Consider the following 15313-nt stretch of genomic DNA (forward strand, 5'->3'; position numbering starts at 1 on the left):
TATTTAGCTGATGTTTGCTGCATTCCTATTTTGTGCCATGGGTCCATACTAAATTCTGGGGTTAGTGGAATACTTACCTCAGGATGTTTTACAATTCCACGGGAACTCACACTTGGTGTCAGAAAGTCGTGGTTCTAAAGGAAGTGTGTGTTGAGGAGCAGTAGGTGTGCAGGGGAAGGAGATTGTGCTACTGGCACTGTGTCACTTGATATCCCTTTAAAAATTGATCTCAAACAGCATAGTTTGGTACTGTCATTAAAAAGTAAATGGTGGCCTTCCTGTCATGGCTCAGCAGAAACGAATTTGACTAGTATCCATGAGGATGGAGGTTCATCCCTGGCCTCAATGTGTTAAGGATCCAGCGTTGCCATGAGCTATGGTGTAGGTTGAAGACGTGGCTCAGATCTGAGGTTGCTGTGGCTGTAGTGTAGGCCTCAGGCTGTAGCTCCAATCTGACCCCTAGCCTGGGAACTTCCTTATGCCATGGGAGTGGCCTCAAGAAGACCAAAAAAAAAAAGTACACGGCACTATACTAGAACTGGGCTTCTCTTTGTTTCCGGACTCAGAGCTATTTGAAATTACTTATCAGTGAGATTTTGAAAATATTAGAGCTCCACAGCCTCACAACCAATTCCCAATTCCAAGAATTAAAACATAAGGCTCACCTACTTAGTGAAGTAGTTGTCTACTCTATTTCTACAAACCTTGCAAATCCCAAGTGAATAGAAATTTAAGTTGTTGGAGAGCTGAGTAAAGGAAGACGAGATACAAGTCATGAAAAACAATATTTTCTTCCCCCAACTTTCCAAAAAAATTTCTTAACCTATAGAGGCATTGAAAGAATAATTAGCACCAGTTTCCTGTTCATCCGGATTCACCAGATTATTCCATTTTTCCACATTTACCCTCTCGGTAGGTACATAGACACATGTATATAGTATATATGCTTATTCTTGCTGAATTATTTGAAAATTTCTGACATCACCCCCCCCAAATACTTAAGTATACCTCTGAGAATGGCATTTCTCTACATATCCACTAATATACCTAAGAAAATTAATGTAATACTATTCATTACATTATAATGTAAATGGATTATAATGTACAATAATAGTTCATATTCCAGTTTTCCCAAATGCTCCAAAGATGTCTTTCATGTGATTTCCATTTGTTTTATGATCCAGAATCCATGGAGCACTTACTTATACATTGCATTTGGCTGTTTAGCTTTTAAATCTAGAATAGTCTTTTTTTCATGTCATTAACTTTTTTTTTTTTTTTTTGGTCTTTAACCCAAGGCAGCTGTCTTATAGAATCTCCATTATCGGGCAGTGTTCTAATTGCTTCCTCATAATTCGCTTCAAGTTAACACTTTTGGCAACAAGACTCCATTGGTGATGCACTTGCTGTGGTGTCGCATCAGGGGACACAGAATGTCAGGTTGTCTTTGTTGATGCTGCTTCATTGGTTAAGGTGGTGATCGCCAGGCCTCTCCATAATTTTTCAAAGACGTTACAGCTCCAGAAATTTCCAGTGGTGTTCTTGTTTTATCACCTTAGAACTCTTAACCTTTATGAGCTTACCTTTTCATTTACAGCAAGTTCTGCAATGTTTTCTAATCTAGAAAAGTCAGTGACTGAGCTGTGGAAAAGGTGTGTTGAACCTGGTATGTGTTTCATCAGCCTTCCTAAGTCCCGGAAACTCCTCCTCTTAGCCAGAGTCTCTTTCTCTTTCTGTCGGTCTTTCTCTCTCCCCTACCCCCTTGTGCTTTAAAGAAGTATGTAGATCTTTTGGAATACTAGTATAACCTGAATTCACACACCACTAAAAATGAAGACATGAAGGCAAGCACTGCTTTTTTCATTTTTATTTTACCAAAAAGCCTTTTTGGATTTGTGGACTGTTGGCAAAGGGGCAAATATGTAGCAACTTTTGTTTTTTAACTTACAAATACTTGTATTTGGGCTGATCTTGAAAGGCAGAAACATGCCAGACTTTAAAATGTTTTCTTTTGCCTCAGTTTAGGATGAGATCAACTAACAAAACAGGGAGAGAAGAAGAAATAATCATTCCGTAAATGTACAACTTTGATCTCGGTATCTCCATGGGACTGCCATTTGAAATGGCAGCTCAAAGTCACTTTTTTACCCTTATGGAAAAAGTGCATTCTGTCCAAAACACATCCAGAGTACTCTATAGAACCTGATGTCCCATTAAGTGGAGCCAAACCAATCCATGTGGCTGTAGAGCTAGAACTTTCCACAGCCACGTGCACTTGTCTGAAGTGAGATTGTGAGCCCCTGGGGTGAATACCCACCCTAATACCTTGGAAAAGTCTGGAGTGATTCGTCTGAATTTTTCTGGTTTTACTTCTGGGTGGTCACACTGCTCCGAGGGACTCCTGATGGTCTGAAGCACTTGGATGAAATTCAAAGCTGAGAGTCAATGACTACATTTTCTTCTGAACCCTTTCTTACTATAACAAATAGAGAGTCTCCAATTAGTCAGAGATCTTTAACAAGCAAGATTTGTTCCTCGTTCCAGTTAATGGGTACGTCTTTCTCCTTTGGGCCTGACGGAATTTATTTAGCCGAGTGTGCTTTGAAGGATTTGTCTAATCCAAGAAGGAATGTATCAATGTCTGGTCATCCAGCCCTTTTTCCCTTCAAGGTGAAACATTGATTTTCATGCCACTTTAATTTCCCAGTAGGGCAAAAATAGAATGTAAGTAACTACTAGAACAGGTATGAGTCTAGGGAGGCTTAAATCGTTTGTATCTGTTTGCCACCAGGCAAATGGTTTTAAAGCTGGAAATTAGCCTTTTGACTGGAAGTCTGCTTGTTGGGGATTTTTAGTGCCAGGAGTTAGAGCAAGAAAGTCTGGAGATGAGCCGTGAGTACACCTACAAGTGAGTTTTTTGTTTTTTCACTAGCTTTACCCTGAAGCAAGATTGGTATCTCATTTCCAAGGGGGCAGGTCATTTCCACAGTTCTCTCTAGACTAGCCCCAGTGATTTTTTTTTTTTCTTTCTTTTTAAATGAACATTGCAATTTAATAATCTAGAAGAGCAAAACTTTTTGATTGACAGGGAAGTTGTAGCTCATAACTTCTCGAGGCTCAGAAGTGTATTGACAGCCAGCCAGGAAAGGAAAGTCTATTGACAGTTCGCAGGTAATCACAAACTAATTGTGAGTTCCGTTTAGTTAAGGAAGGCAGCTCGGTTTAGTTCTTTTTTGGATCGAAAGGCACATGTACCATCTCTGGCAGTAAAATCAATACTGTGGAATGGCCTTTGTTTCAGCCTTGTGGGTTCTTTACTCACACACAAAATGTATTGAAAAATGCTGAACCACGTGAGCAAATCCAGTATTTTATTATACTGTACAGATAAACCTGCCAAAGGTAATGCATGGTATGGAAATACGGAAACCCAAACTTACTAAAGTAATAGATTAGAGAATTAATTACTTTTATACCTTTCCAAAGGCTCCTCCTTAGAGATATACTTAAAGGAAGAAGATAGGCTTTTTATTTTTTATACTGTTTTAATTGAATATTTTTAGTCAAAGAATTGCAGAGCAAGAAGGGAATCAGAGAGAGGCTCTATTCTAACCTCTTACCATTTCAGAGACAGGCCCTGAAAAATGAGGCCTGCAGCCTTGGATCTCTGGCACTTCCTCCAATATACTTTTAATCATACTTCTTTTTTTAAAAATGTTAATAGTTGCCTAGGTTTTCCATATACATTTTTTCACTAATCTGAGTCCATCTTGGACTAGCACTGTGCATATGTGGTGTAGATACCTTAAAACTGTTTCCAGTTCTCCCATCCTCTTCTTATGATGTTGCTACTTAAATGGGATATGGTACATATCATTTTGGGGGGTTTATTTCTCTTACAGTGTTTTTTATTTTTAGCGTTTACTTTTAATTCTTTCTTAGAATTTCTCTCTGTTTACAATACCCATCTCTTCATACGTGTTGTTTTTTCCATTAGAGCCCTTGCCATACTGAATGGTAGCTATTTTAAATTCTTTGTCTGATAATTCTGACATCTATATTGTGTATGAGTCTCGTTCTCATGCTTACCTAAGATCGTCTCTGATTTCTTGCTTGATCACAGATCTTGATCTGTTTTGCTTGCCTTTTATTTACATGCCTTTTCATTTTTTGTTGAAAGCTGGACACACTGTATTGGGTGATAGGAACTGAGATAACTTGTCTTCTTGTGTGAGCTTGCCTGTTAATCTGCAGGGGCTCATAGCCCAAGGGAAAAGGTGGTTGTTTTTTTTTTATTTCTTTTCCAAAAGGGGGGAGTAGTAATCTGGAAAAGTATGTCTGAAAAGCACCTTGCTTTTCAGCAGAAAGGCCCAGCAGAAATGAATCCAGCTAGGAACCATGAGGTTATGGGTTCGATCCCTGGCCTCGCTCAGCGGGTTAAGAATCCGGTATTGCTCTGAGCTGTGGTGTAGGTTGCAGACACGGCTCAGATCCCGCGTTGCCATGGCTGTGGTGTAGGCTGGCAACTGTAGCTCCTACTAGACCCCTAGGCTGGGAACCTCCATATGCTGCAGGAGCAGCCCTAAAAAGACAAAAAAAGAAAAAAAAGCAAAAAAAAGAAAAGCACCTTGCTGTGTTTAATGTTTAGCATTAGCTCAGGAGGCTAGAGGTTTCAGATTGTTCTAGGCTTCTAGTTTTGGTTTCCTCTTTTGACTTTGGGTTTCCCTAAGTACTTCTCAGAGACAACCTGTGTCTGATAGCTCTTTGCTCGGCAATCCCCTGTTATACTGGAGCCCAGCTGGTGAGCCAGAAAAGTGTGAGAGGGAAGTATTCTCTAATCTTATGGTTAAGTCTCAGGGGTCTTAGTGGGTTTGAGTCTCTGGCCTATGGCTGTCACATTTGTTTCTTTCTTCTTCTTCTTTTTTTTTTTTTTGGTCTTTTTAGGGCCATACCCACAGCATACAGGGGCCAGAATGGTTGAAAGCTCACTGGGGCCTCCAGAAATGTTACAGGTCTGTGTACAGCTCCACCAATCCACGAGAAACCAAACGACACTCAGAGAGTAGGAGAACTCAGGTTTATTATGCCTGGGGGCCTGGGAAGATAACTCTTCAAAACCCAGGACCCCGACAGGGGTTGCTTCAGGCTTTTTAGGCCAGTTCTTCCAGGTCTTCTCTTGGCAGGGCGAACCCGAGTGGGAACTGGGAGTGGGAACTGGTGGCGGGTGATGTTTAAATTTTAGGTTTGGTTTGTTAGTAGTCACATGATCCCAGTGGGCCGGTGGGGAGGGTTGTGCGAGCAGGGCATACAGAAGCAGAACTTGCAATTTAGAGAGGTTTTCCATTAGTAATATCAGAGTTTCCCTTACAGTTTGGCTGTTACAGCCACTGCTGGGCTGTCTCTTGGCTCCATGCTCTAGAAAGTCATTTCAGAACTTCCAAAAACCGGACTTGGAAATGCCCGCTATGCTAATAAGCTCAACTTTATCATGAATGTTGTTCTGGCAACCATTTCTGTAGTGTGGTTTAAGTAACATCTTGTAGTCATAATCATTCTCTGGGACTCCGTCTCCAGTGTTTAATCATGTTCTGATCACTGTTTGATCTGTGTGCATTTACCTACTCAGAAATACATCCATTCTGTAAAGTGAGAAATATAAATTGTAACAACATTCTAGAAAATGACCTATCAGTTTGCTAGGACTGCGGGAACAAAGCACCACAAACTGGGTGGCTTAAAACAACCGCAGTTTATTCTCTCATAGTTCCGGAAGCTAGAAGTCCAAAATTGAGGTGTTGGCAAGGCTGGTTCCTTCTGAAGCCTGTAAGGGAGACCCCTCCCTTGCCTCCTGCAACTTCTGGGTTTGCTGCACTCCTTGGCCTCTAGATGGATCACTCCAGTCTCTGCCTCTTGTTACATGGCCACCTTCTCCCCCTGCCTCTTTCCTCTTATGAGGATACAGTCGTCTCACCTAATTATATCTGCAACCTTCCCATTTCCAAGTGAGGCTTTATTCTTTTTTTGGCGGGGGCTGAGGGGAGACACAATTCAACTCCTAATAGCTGGGTTTAAAAAAAACCCTACTAGGACTTCCTGTTGTGGCGCAGTGGTTAACGAATCCGACTAGGAACCATGAGGTTGCAGGTTCAATCCCTGGCCTCACTCAGTGGGTTAAGGATCTGGTGTTGCTGTGAGCTGTGGTGTAGGTCACAGGCGCGGCTCGAATCCTGTGTTGCTGTGGCTCTGGCGAAGGTCGGCGGCTGCAGCTCCGATTCTACCCCCAGCCTGGGAACCTCCATATGCCATGGGGGCAGCCCTAGAAAAGGCAAAAAGACCAAAAACAACAACAACAACAAAACCCTACTACATTTTTCTCTGTTCTTATTGTCCTGGTGATAATGGATCTGAAAGCTATAAGGCCAAGTTCTGTGGGTGGACTTGCTGCTCTGAAAAAGAAAACCTAGTTCTGAATACATTCATGAAAGCGCAGGAAGAGGTTCATCTTGGTTTAGAAGCTGCATTTCTCAGACAGGAATTCCTTTCTGCTGGGGTACCAGGGAGCCTGAGTGAGGTGGTGAACACAGCTGCTTACTGGTCACAAGCTCCCTACAAGGCAGTCCAGTAGTCAGGGATCATTCACTAATCTTGCTTCAAAATGGTTGCTTGAAAGTATAAGTAATTCATTGCCAAGTCTTGAAGACATTCTTTGGTTTCCATTTCGGGTTTTAGTTAGGAACCATACTTTAGATGTTCGTGCAGATACCAAGGTGCTGTGCTTACGCAGCAGGACTGGGTCTCTCTGAGTCTACGGAGACTGCGAAATGAATGGCAATAAACAAAATCCACTTCAGCACCATTTAATTCAATTTAAAATGATAATAGAATTCAGGCTGCCTACAGCTGCACTAAACTTATGCTCTATTCTTGATTTAGCCTCTGAAAAACACAATAACGACAACATTCAGTTTAGCTGCTGTTTTGAGTTGTATTTTGACTTTGGAATCAGATCTGAACTTGATTCCAGGCTCCAAATCTTGCTTCCCTCCCCTCCATGGTAGGCAGAATAATGGGTCCCAAAGATGTCTGTACCCCAATCCCTGGAAATTTATTGAGCAAAAGGGACTTTGCAGATTTGATTAAGGTACAGATCTTGAGGTGGGAGAGAATGTCCTGTATCAGTCAGAGAGGCTCAGTCTAATTACTTGAGTCCTTAAAGGCAGAGATGCTTTCCCAGCCATGGTTAGCAATGAAGGAAAAAGGGTAAGAGATGTTGTTGGCTTTGAAAATACAGGTGGCCTCTGAAGGCTGCAAAAGAAAGAAGATGGATTCTGTTCTTGAGCCCTCACGAGGAATACAGTCCTGCCAATCCCTTGATTTGGAGACTTTTTTACCCCTAGAACCAAAAGATAATAAAGTTGTGTTGTAGGCCACCACTTCTGTGGTCATTTGTGAAACTGCAGTATAAAACCAATACAGTCATACTAGCTGTATGACTTCCTGAGTCCTGGGTTTCTCATCCAAAAAAAAAAAAAAAATACATATATATATATATATGTATATATATATATATATACACACACACACACACACACACACACACACACTAATATTGATCTTGGGTAGTTTATGTGCAGATTTACTGAGATGGTATGTGTAAAATCCACTGTTCGTCAATTCATGACTTAGTGTTAGGAATCTGTCCTGAGCTATTTTCACTCAGTTGCCTGACCTCCAATTTGGGTCCAGCTGCCATCAGGTGAGCAGTTGCCCCTGGTTCCATAGTCCATGCTTTCTAGTCAAAGTGCAGTGTGTGGACCAACAGTGTCGGCTTCAGACTAGAAATTTGTTAGGATTACCAAATCGCAGACGACATCCCTTACCGAGTCAATCTATATTTTTTAACAAGATCCTCGGATGATTTGTATACACTTTAAAGTTTGGGAGGCACTAGACTGGTGGTTCTCAAACATTACATATGCTATCAACAAATGCCTGGGCCCAGAGTTCATGAGCATAGGGCTTCAATATCTGTGTATCTATGTATCTATATGTAGATATATATATATATATATATTTAATATTATGGTAGCACAGGGCTTCAATATCTATATATCTATGTGTGTGTGTGTGAGTATATATATGTATTTAATATCATGGTAGCACCTGTGGCATATGGAAGTTCCCAGGCCAGCGATTGAATCCAAGCAGCAACTGTGGCAATGCTGGATCCTTTAACCCACTGCACTGGGCTGGAGATGGAACTGGTACCTCCACAGCCACCAAGCCACTGCAGTTGGGTTCTTAACTCACTGTGCCATGGCAGGAACTCCAAATATCTGTATTTTTAATATGCTTTCTATTTATATCTAATACACAGAGGGTTATAACCACTGAAATAAATAATTGGAGATGTATTGTAATATATGAAATTCAAATCAGAAGTGTAAAATTTTCAGTTAATAAGCTTTTTCTCTAAAGAAAGCAGCTCTGCCATGTAAGTGTTAGTAAGTGCTACATTTTCAAAAAGACACATGAAGGAATAAACACCAAAGAACAGTAGAGACACTTTCTCACTACTTCTTAACTGTTGATTCCCAGTCTAGCTTTATCATATGCACTTGATTAGAGAGACTTTTTTCATAAGACTCATCCAGCTTTTCTTCACTTAGAAACAATACTTCTTAGACAACTCCATGGCTATGGAACCTTGGCATTAAAAACCCTTGGCTGTTTTCTCTTTAGCAAGAATCATCTAACTGCTTATTACAATGGTCAGAAGACAGACAAAGAGTTTTTAGAAAGCTTTCTCTCTTCTGGGAGTTCCTGCACCCCTTCCTCCACAGACAGAAAGCATAAGAAGAGATCTCAGCAGTTTGAGTTAGGGCAGCCCAGCCATGCTTCCGTGAGCCAGGGCACAGTGTTGCATTTCAGGAACCCAAACTAGCTTGCCTTCTCTCCAGCATGCCCAGGGCAGAAGATCCAGAGCCTGGAGAGGGTGTTCCGATTCAGACTCTTCACCTACCCAGGAGCTTCAAGTCCAAACAGTGGGATAAGGGCTATAAACAGGAGCCAGAAGTGAGAATGAGGAGCCAAGGGCAAACCTGGGCCGAAGGGCAGCCCAATTGGAGGCAGTGATGAAGCTGCTGGACAGTTGCTGCAGGTAGCTTTGAGGAGCCTTCTTTATTAGGCAGCAAGGACATGAGGCTCTGGGCTGCCTTTTGGGGAAGGATGGAGTCGAGCATGTGCCCTCAAAGCTTCCACCATGAAGAGCAGAAGGAGCTGGAACTTGGGCCCTGCCAAGGGGGACTAGGGAACACTCACCATTGGCAGCCTGTACGCTCATTGCAAGGGCCACTGACAACCACATCTTTCCTGGCTTTCCCTGGTCTCTTGAGGGTCCCACCAGGAACAGTTCACTGGCCCAGAGCCTAACAGCTGTGGGTCTGGTAATGCAGGTCTGGGCAGGCCACCCCGAGGTCTCCACCTCACTGAACTTAAAACACGATAGCAGCCTTCTAATGATCAGAAATTACAATTTTCTTTTTTTTTAATTTTTATAATGATTTTTATATTTTCCATTATAGCTGGTTTACAGTGTTCTATCCATTTTCTACTGTACAATTGTTCATTGTTGTTAGGAAAAAATAGCAGACTTGTATGACACCTATTTTTTTCCATTAAGGTTGCCCTCTCCCATAATAAACCAACTAAAAGACATTTAGCAAACCCCATGTGGTGTAAACTAGAGATAAAATCTGGTTTTACCACAGAGACTCCAGGGGCCAACTGGGTATGTGAGTGAATTGTATTCTCCACTACTGGCGGCCACGGCTTAAAGCTGGTGCCGGTCAAGGCTCCTGACGTTCTCCTGCTCCTCTCTTTGCCTCCCTTGGTCCTTCCCTTCTACTTACCCTGCCCCTGTCTTCTCCTCCCCACATGCAGAATTCCTAACCACCCTTGTCTGACACCATTAAATCATATCAAATTACACATCACACCCTGCATAATTTCCAGTGTGATTCCAAGACCCTGTTTGAACCAGAACAGTAGACTCCCCAGGGGTGGGATTGTCATTGCCATAGAGTCCAGGGGAGACTGAGCCTGGGGCTAACTCAACAGGGCCATCATCCCCCTGCAGCCCATCTTCAGATGTGCTGGTGGAGCACAAGGGTCTTGTCTCTGAAGCTGTACTTCTCACTGTAGATGAGTGTACAGGTATTCTACTTTCACAGGAAAATCATATAAAAGTCAGACTCTTAGGTGCTCCTAGTCCTCGAAGAATACCTTTCTTTCTTCTTCTTTTTTTTTTTTTTTTGTCTTTCTAGGGTCAAACCCACAGCATATGGAGGTTCCCAGGCTAGGGGTCTAATTGGAGCTGTAGCTGCCAGCCTACACCAGAGCCATAGCAATACAGGATCTGAGCTGCATCTTTGACCTACACCACAGCTCAAGGCAATGCCGGATCCTTAACCCACTGAACGAGGCCAGGGATCAAACCCTCAACCTCATGGTTCCCACGTCCTCATGGATGCTAGTCAGGTTTGTTAACCACTGAACCATGACAGAAACTCCTACCTTTCTTTATTCTGCACCCATGATTATAACCCAGCAAATCATGATGACAGAGACAATTATGACTATTTAATACTGCATGCCAGGAATGGTCCTAAAGTGCTTTAGGTCTACTAACTCATTTACTTTTCATTCTACCCCCCCCCCCACAGAGAGGTATATAATAGTTGAGTGATTTTCTCAAAGTCACATGGCAAGCAAGTGGCAGAACAAAGCTTTGAAGCCGGTCTTTCAGCTCCAGAGTCCGTGCAGAGGAGGATAAATCAGTATCTGTGTACTTTCTGCTTTGTCATCTCTGCTGAGAGCAAAAACCTCCAGGATAAAATGTTATCAAAAGGAGGCAGGAGGAAATCAGGGATGACTGGAACCAGGCAACAACACTCCCTCATGATGGGTGGAGCTTGGCGCATTTGCAGTACTTGGGTGTGAGCAGTGGAGCTGTATATAGAACATCTTTTTCTTGTGGCTGAACTTGTGATGGAGCATGAAGCTGTGAAGCGTGCTGTCCTTCATTTATCGCCAGCCCATCAGATTGCAGAAAGCAAAGACCTCCTTCTTTATCCATTCCTCTGTTGTGGACATATATACAGCTATTGTGAATAGTGCTGCAGTGAACATCGGGATGCATTTATCTTTTCAAATTATGGTTTTCTCCAAATATATGCCCGGGAGTAGAATTGTAGGATCATATGGTAGCTCTATATTTAGTGTTTTAAAATGATCTCCATACTGTTCTCTATAGTGGTTGTACCAATTTGCATTCCCATCAACAGTGGGACAGTGTAGGAGGGTTTCCAGAGGGAGCACTTTATTATTTATTTATTTTTTAATTAGGGCCACACCTGTGGCATATGGAAGTTCCCAGGCTAGGGGTCAAACCAGAGCTGCAGCTGCCAGACACAGCAATGCCAGATAAGAGCTGCATCTGCAACCTACACCTTGGCTTGTGGCAATACTGGATCCTTTAACCCACTGAGCAAGGCCAGGGATCAAACCCCCATCGTCATGAATACTAGTTGGATTCTGAAGCTGCTGAGCCACAACAGGAAATCCATAGAGGTAGCACTTTAATCTGAACAGCCTGACATAACAAAAGTACCTGAATTTTATTTTTTTTTTTGAATTTTTTTGTCTTTTTACCATTTCTTGGGCCGCTCCTGCGGCATGTGGACGTTCCCAGCTAGGGGCCGAATTGAAGCTGTAGCCACCGGCCTACACCAGAGCCACAGCAACGTGGGATCCAAGCCATGTCTGCAACCTACACCACAGCTCACGGCAACGCCGGGTCGTTAACCCACTGAGCAAGGGCAGGGATCGAACCTGCAACCTCATGGTTCCTAGTCGGATTCGTTAACCACTGCGCCACGACGGGAACTCCAGGTACCTGAATTTTTAAAATTTACTCAAGGAGCACTACATTTTCAGATAGTACTAATTTTAAAAAATGCCGTTATGATCTGAATTTATTGGTTTGGGCAAAATTTCATTTTCCCAATGCTGAGTGTGAATGGGACTACCCTGGTTAAGGAAAGAATATACTGTATACAAATAAAGCCAGTTTCAAGTGGGTGCACAAATGATTTAAGAAGGTCAGTTTATAGGCACCACACAAGTTTTAAAATGCTTTTCCTCACAGCCCACTGAGGAAGGGGTGGGGGTGAGGAAGAGCAGTAGCTGGAGTAGCTCCTCTGGGAAATTCCAGGTAGCCTTCTGCTGGGGACCGTTCTTGTGGATTAGCATCACCTGTCACTCAAACCAGGTACTAAACCAGGTTAATGAACATCTGGATTTGCCCTGGCAAGAAAATCAAAGATATTTTTTATTTGCACACAGTGTTGCTAAAAAGAAAGATTAAGCTGTATATGAGGACTGGGAAGGCTGAAGCTGGCAGTGCTCTTCTAGAAAGGTTGGGCATGGAAAGCTGCTTCAGGAGTGACATTGAAGCAGAGGTCTGAGTGATCTAAGACAGAGCTAAATAACATTTGAGATGGGAGATGGAATTGGGGTGAGGTTTTGGGATGTGTTGGTTGTGGACTGAATGCTTGTGTTCCATCCAAATCCTTGCGTTGAAGCTGGATCCCTCCCTGCCCCCTCTCCCCAAACCCATCCCCAGGAAGGAATGTGAAGGTGGGGCCTTTAGGAGGTGATTAGGTTTGGATGAGGTGGAAGGTGGGGCCCCATGATGAGATTAGTGCCCTTATAAAAAGAAGACAGCAGAGCTCTGTCTTGTGAAGACACAGTGAGAAGGCAGCTACCTGCAGGCCAGAAGAGATCTCTCACCAGGAACCAGATCTGCCAGCACCTTGAGCCTCCTAAGATGTAAGAAATCAATGTCAATTGTTTACGCCACTCAGTCTGTGGTATGTTGCTCTGGCAGCCCAAGCTCACTAATATAGCTTGATTTCACCTTATTGAGCTAATGTCTGCTCTTAGGCATTTCAGAGCTTCTGGACAAGTTATCCCCATAGGGTTGAAATGTCATCTCCATAGTTTCAGGAAAGTGCAACATAGCAGTAACATGAATGAGAGGTAGTCACAGGCGGAAAGGACAGGATATCTGTGATGTTCCCCCTCCCTTAGTCAGCACATAGGCAAGCCCAGAGTCACCAACGAATTATGGTCCCAACCAAACTTATGAATTTATTAATATCTACACCAGGGTGACAGGCACAGACCAGGGTTGGCCAGGGCAAATCCAGATGTTCATTAACCTGGTTTAGTACCTGGTTTGAGTGACAGGTGATGCTAATCCAGCTCAAGTTCCCTTTTTCTCCTGAGTGCCCCTGCGGGCACAGTGATCATCACTCCACCGCTCCAGCAACTGGCTGGTGATAAGACCCATATTAGGGCTTAAGGGAAGAGAGATTCTTAGGTCTCAATCTAGGTGTCAAGCAATAAACTGGTAATCTGGGGGGAAAAAAGCACCTGGCCATTGTCTTTTGTAGTTAAACTTCTCTGAGAGGACTTATAGTTTGGGCAGGACTCTGACATTTCTGCATCCCACACTCTTACATCATCCTAATGCCATTTAGAGCTATGAATATAGTGGTTAAGAGTGAGGACTCTGGCACCAAAATGCTTGGGTTGGAAATGTGGCTCTATCACCTTCTAGTTGTTTGACATTGGGCGAATTACTTCCCTGTGCCTTTGTTGCCTAAATGTGTGTGAGAACAATGCTGTTTTTTTTTTTTTTCACAAAGTTGCACAAAGGTTAAATGAAGTAAAGTACTCAGGGCAGTGTTTGACATATATTAAAATGCTCCATAAATGTTGGCTATTATGATATTATAATGATTGTCATTATATTTTAAGAGCTAAATATCTAGCAGATTGTTGTCCTACAGTAGGGATAAGGAAACTGAGTTCAAATGTCGGTGGTTGTGGCCAAAGAAAATTGCAAGGATTTGAGCCAGTCTATGGAATATGAGCAAGGTAGATGGGTGAAGAGGAGGAGGGGAGGAGCCAGCATGTGGAGGAAGGAGATGATGCCTTGTGGTCAGGGGACAGCAGCGAGACCAGCTCCACTGGGGAGGACAGATTGAGTTGGAGGACAGTGGGCAAGAGCAGCTGGCGGTGGTGAAGATTATGAGGTAGAAACCACCTGGAGCGGGCTTTCCCTCTGAGCTGCCTGAATGAGGTCTCTCTGCATCCGTGTGAGGTTGGCGTTTGCCCCGGCAGCTCTGGGCTAAGGGCTGTTGGGTCTTTTGGAGTCCACCCACCCTCCCTCAGGTGAGGCACGGCCTTTGGTTAAGCTTCTTGTGTGCTGGGCAGGTGCAGGGGGCAGAGTGTGTCTCCACATCCAGGGGCCATCCCCCCTCTCTGGTGGAGATAAGTTTATTTCAGACTCAGCTTCCATTTCTCCATTAGTCGTGAGGATGGAACCCAATTTGATCTGACTTAAGAAAAAATGGGAATTTATTGGCTCACTTAGTTGACATTGCTGGGATATATTGGCTTCAGGTACAGTCCAATCCAAGGGCTCAAACGGCATTGTGAGGACCCAGTTTCTGGCCATTTCTCGGCTCCATTTTCCGTAGTGTTGGCTTCCTGGACAGCTCCAGGTACATGGTATCTTCCTTATGGGAATTATGGCAGAAAAAGTGCCTTTTCTCCTGCTGCCCCAGTGAAAGTCTTATTGTATCTGATTGGTTTTTGTCGGGACACAGATCCAACTCTGAACCGAGCACTGGGCCCAAAAAAGTCTACAAATGATAAATGCTGTAGGGGGTGTGGAGAAAAGGGAACCCTCCTACACTGCTGGTGGGAATGTAAATTGGTGTAAGCTACCATAGAGAACAATATGGAGCTTCCTTAAAAAACTAAAAATAGAGTTACCATGTGATCCAGCAATCCTACTGCTGGGCATATATTCAGAAAAGACGAAAATTCTAATTCAAAAAGGTACATGTGCCCTAATGTTCATAGCAGCAGTATTTATAATAGCCAAGACATGGAAGCAACCTAAATGTCTATGAACGGATAAATGGATAAAGATGTGTTCTCCAGTGAGTGACCCAGCACTGTCATCACGTCTTAGCCAGACTTGACCAGTGTTTCAGGATGCAGCTCATGATGTTTCCTCCCTTTGCCCACCTGGCCTTGAAAGAGTTAGCTGACAGATTCCTGTGATCCATGACTAAGCTCTGTGATGAAGGGGACCCATGTCATTTAATTCTTAAATCCTCTTACACTGGCTGCTTGACATTTCTGAGTAGACTAAAGCTGCCAAGATGTAAATGTA

General features: G+C 43.2%; 1 protein-coding gene across 8 annotated transcripts in view; it reads left to right on the forward strand.

Moving 5' to 3' along the window:
• IPO11 (importin 11) overlaps positions 1-15313 on the forward strand; it is an 820387-nt gene that overhangs the window by 214849 nt on the left and 590225 nt on the right. The window lies entirely within an intron of this gene.

The sequence above is a fragment of the Sus scrofa genome, chromosome 16 (genome assembly GCF_054392235.1).
Source record: "Sus scrofa isolate SSC_HxYL_T2T_F1_AM1 chromosome 16, Sscrofa_HxYL_maternal_Yorkshire_Landrace_v2.0, whole genome shotgun sequence".
In the NCBI taxonomy this organism is placed as follows: Eukaryota; Metazoa; Chordata; class Mammalia; order Artiodactyla; family Suidae; genus Sus; species Sus scrofa.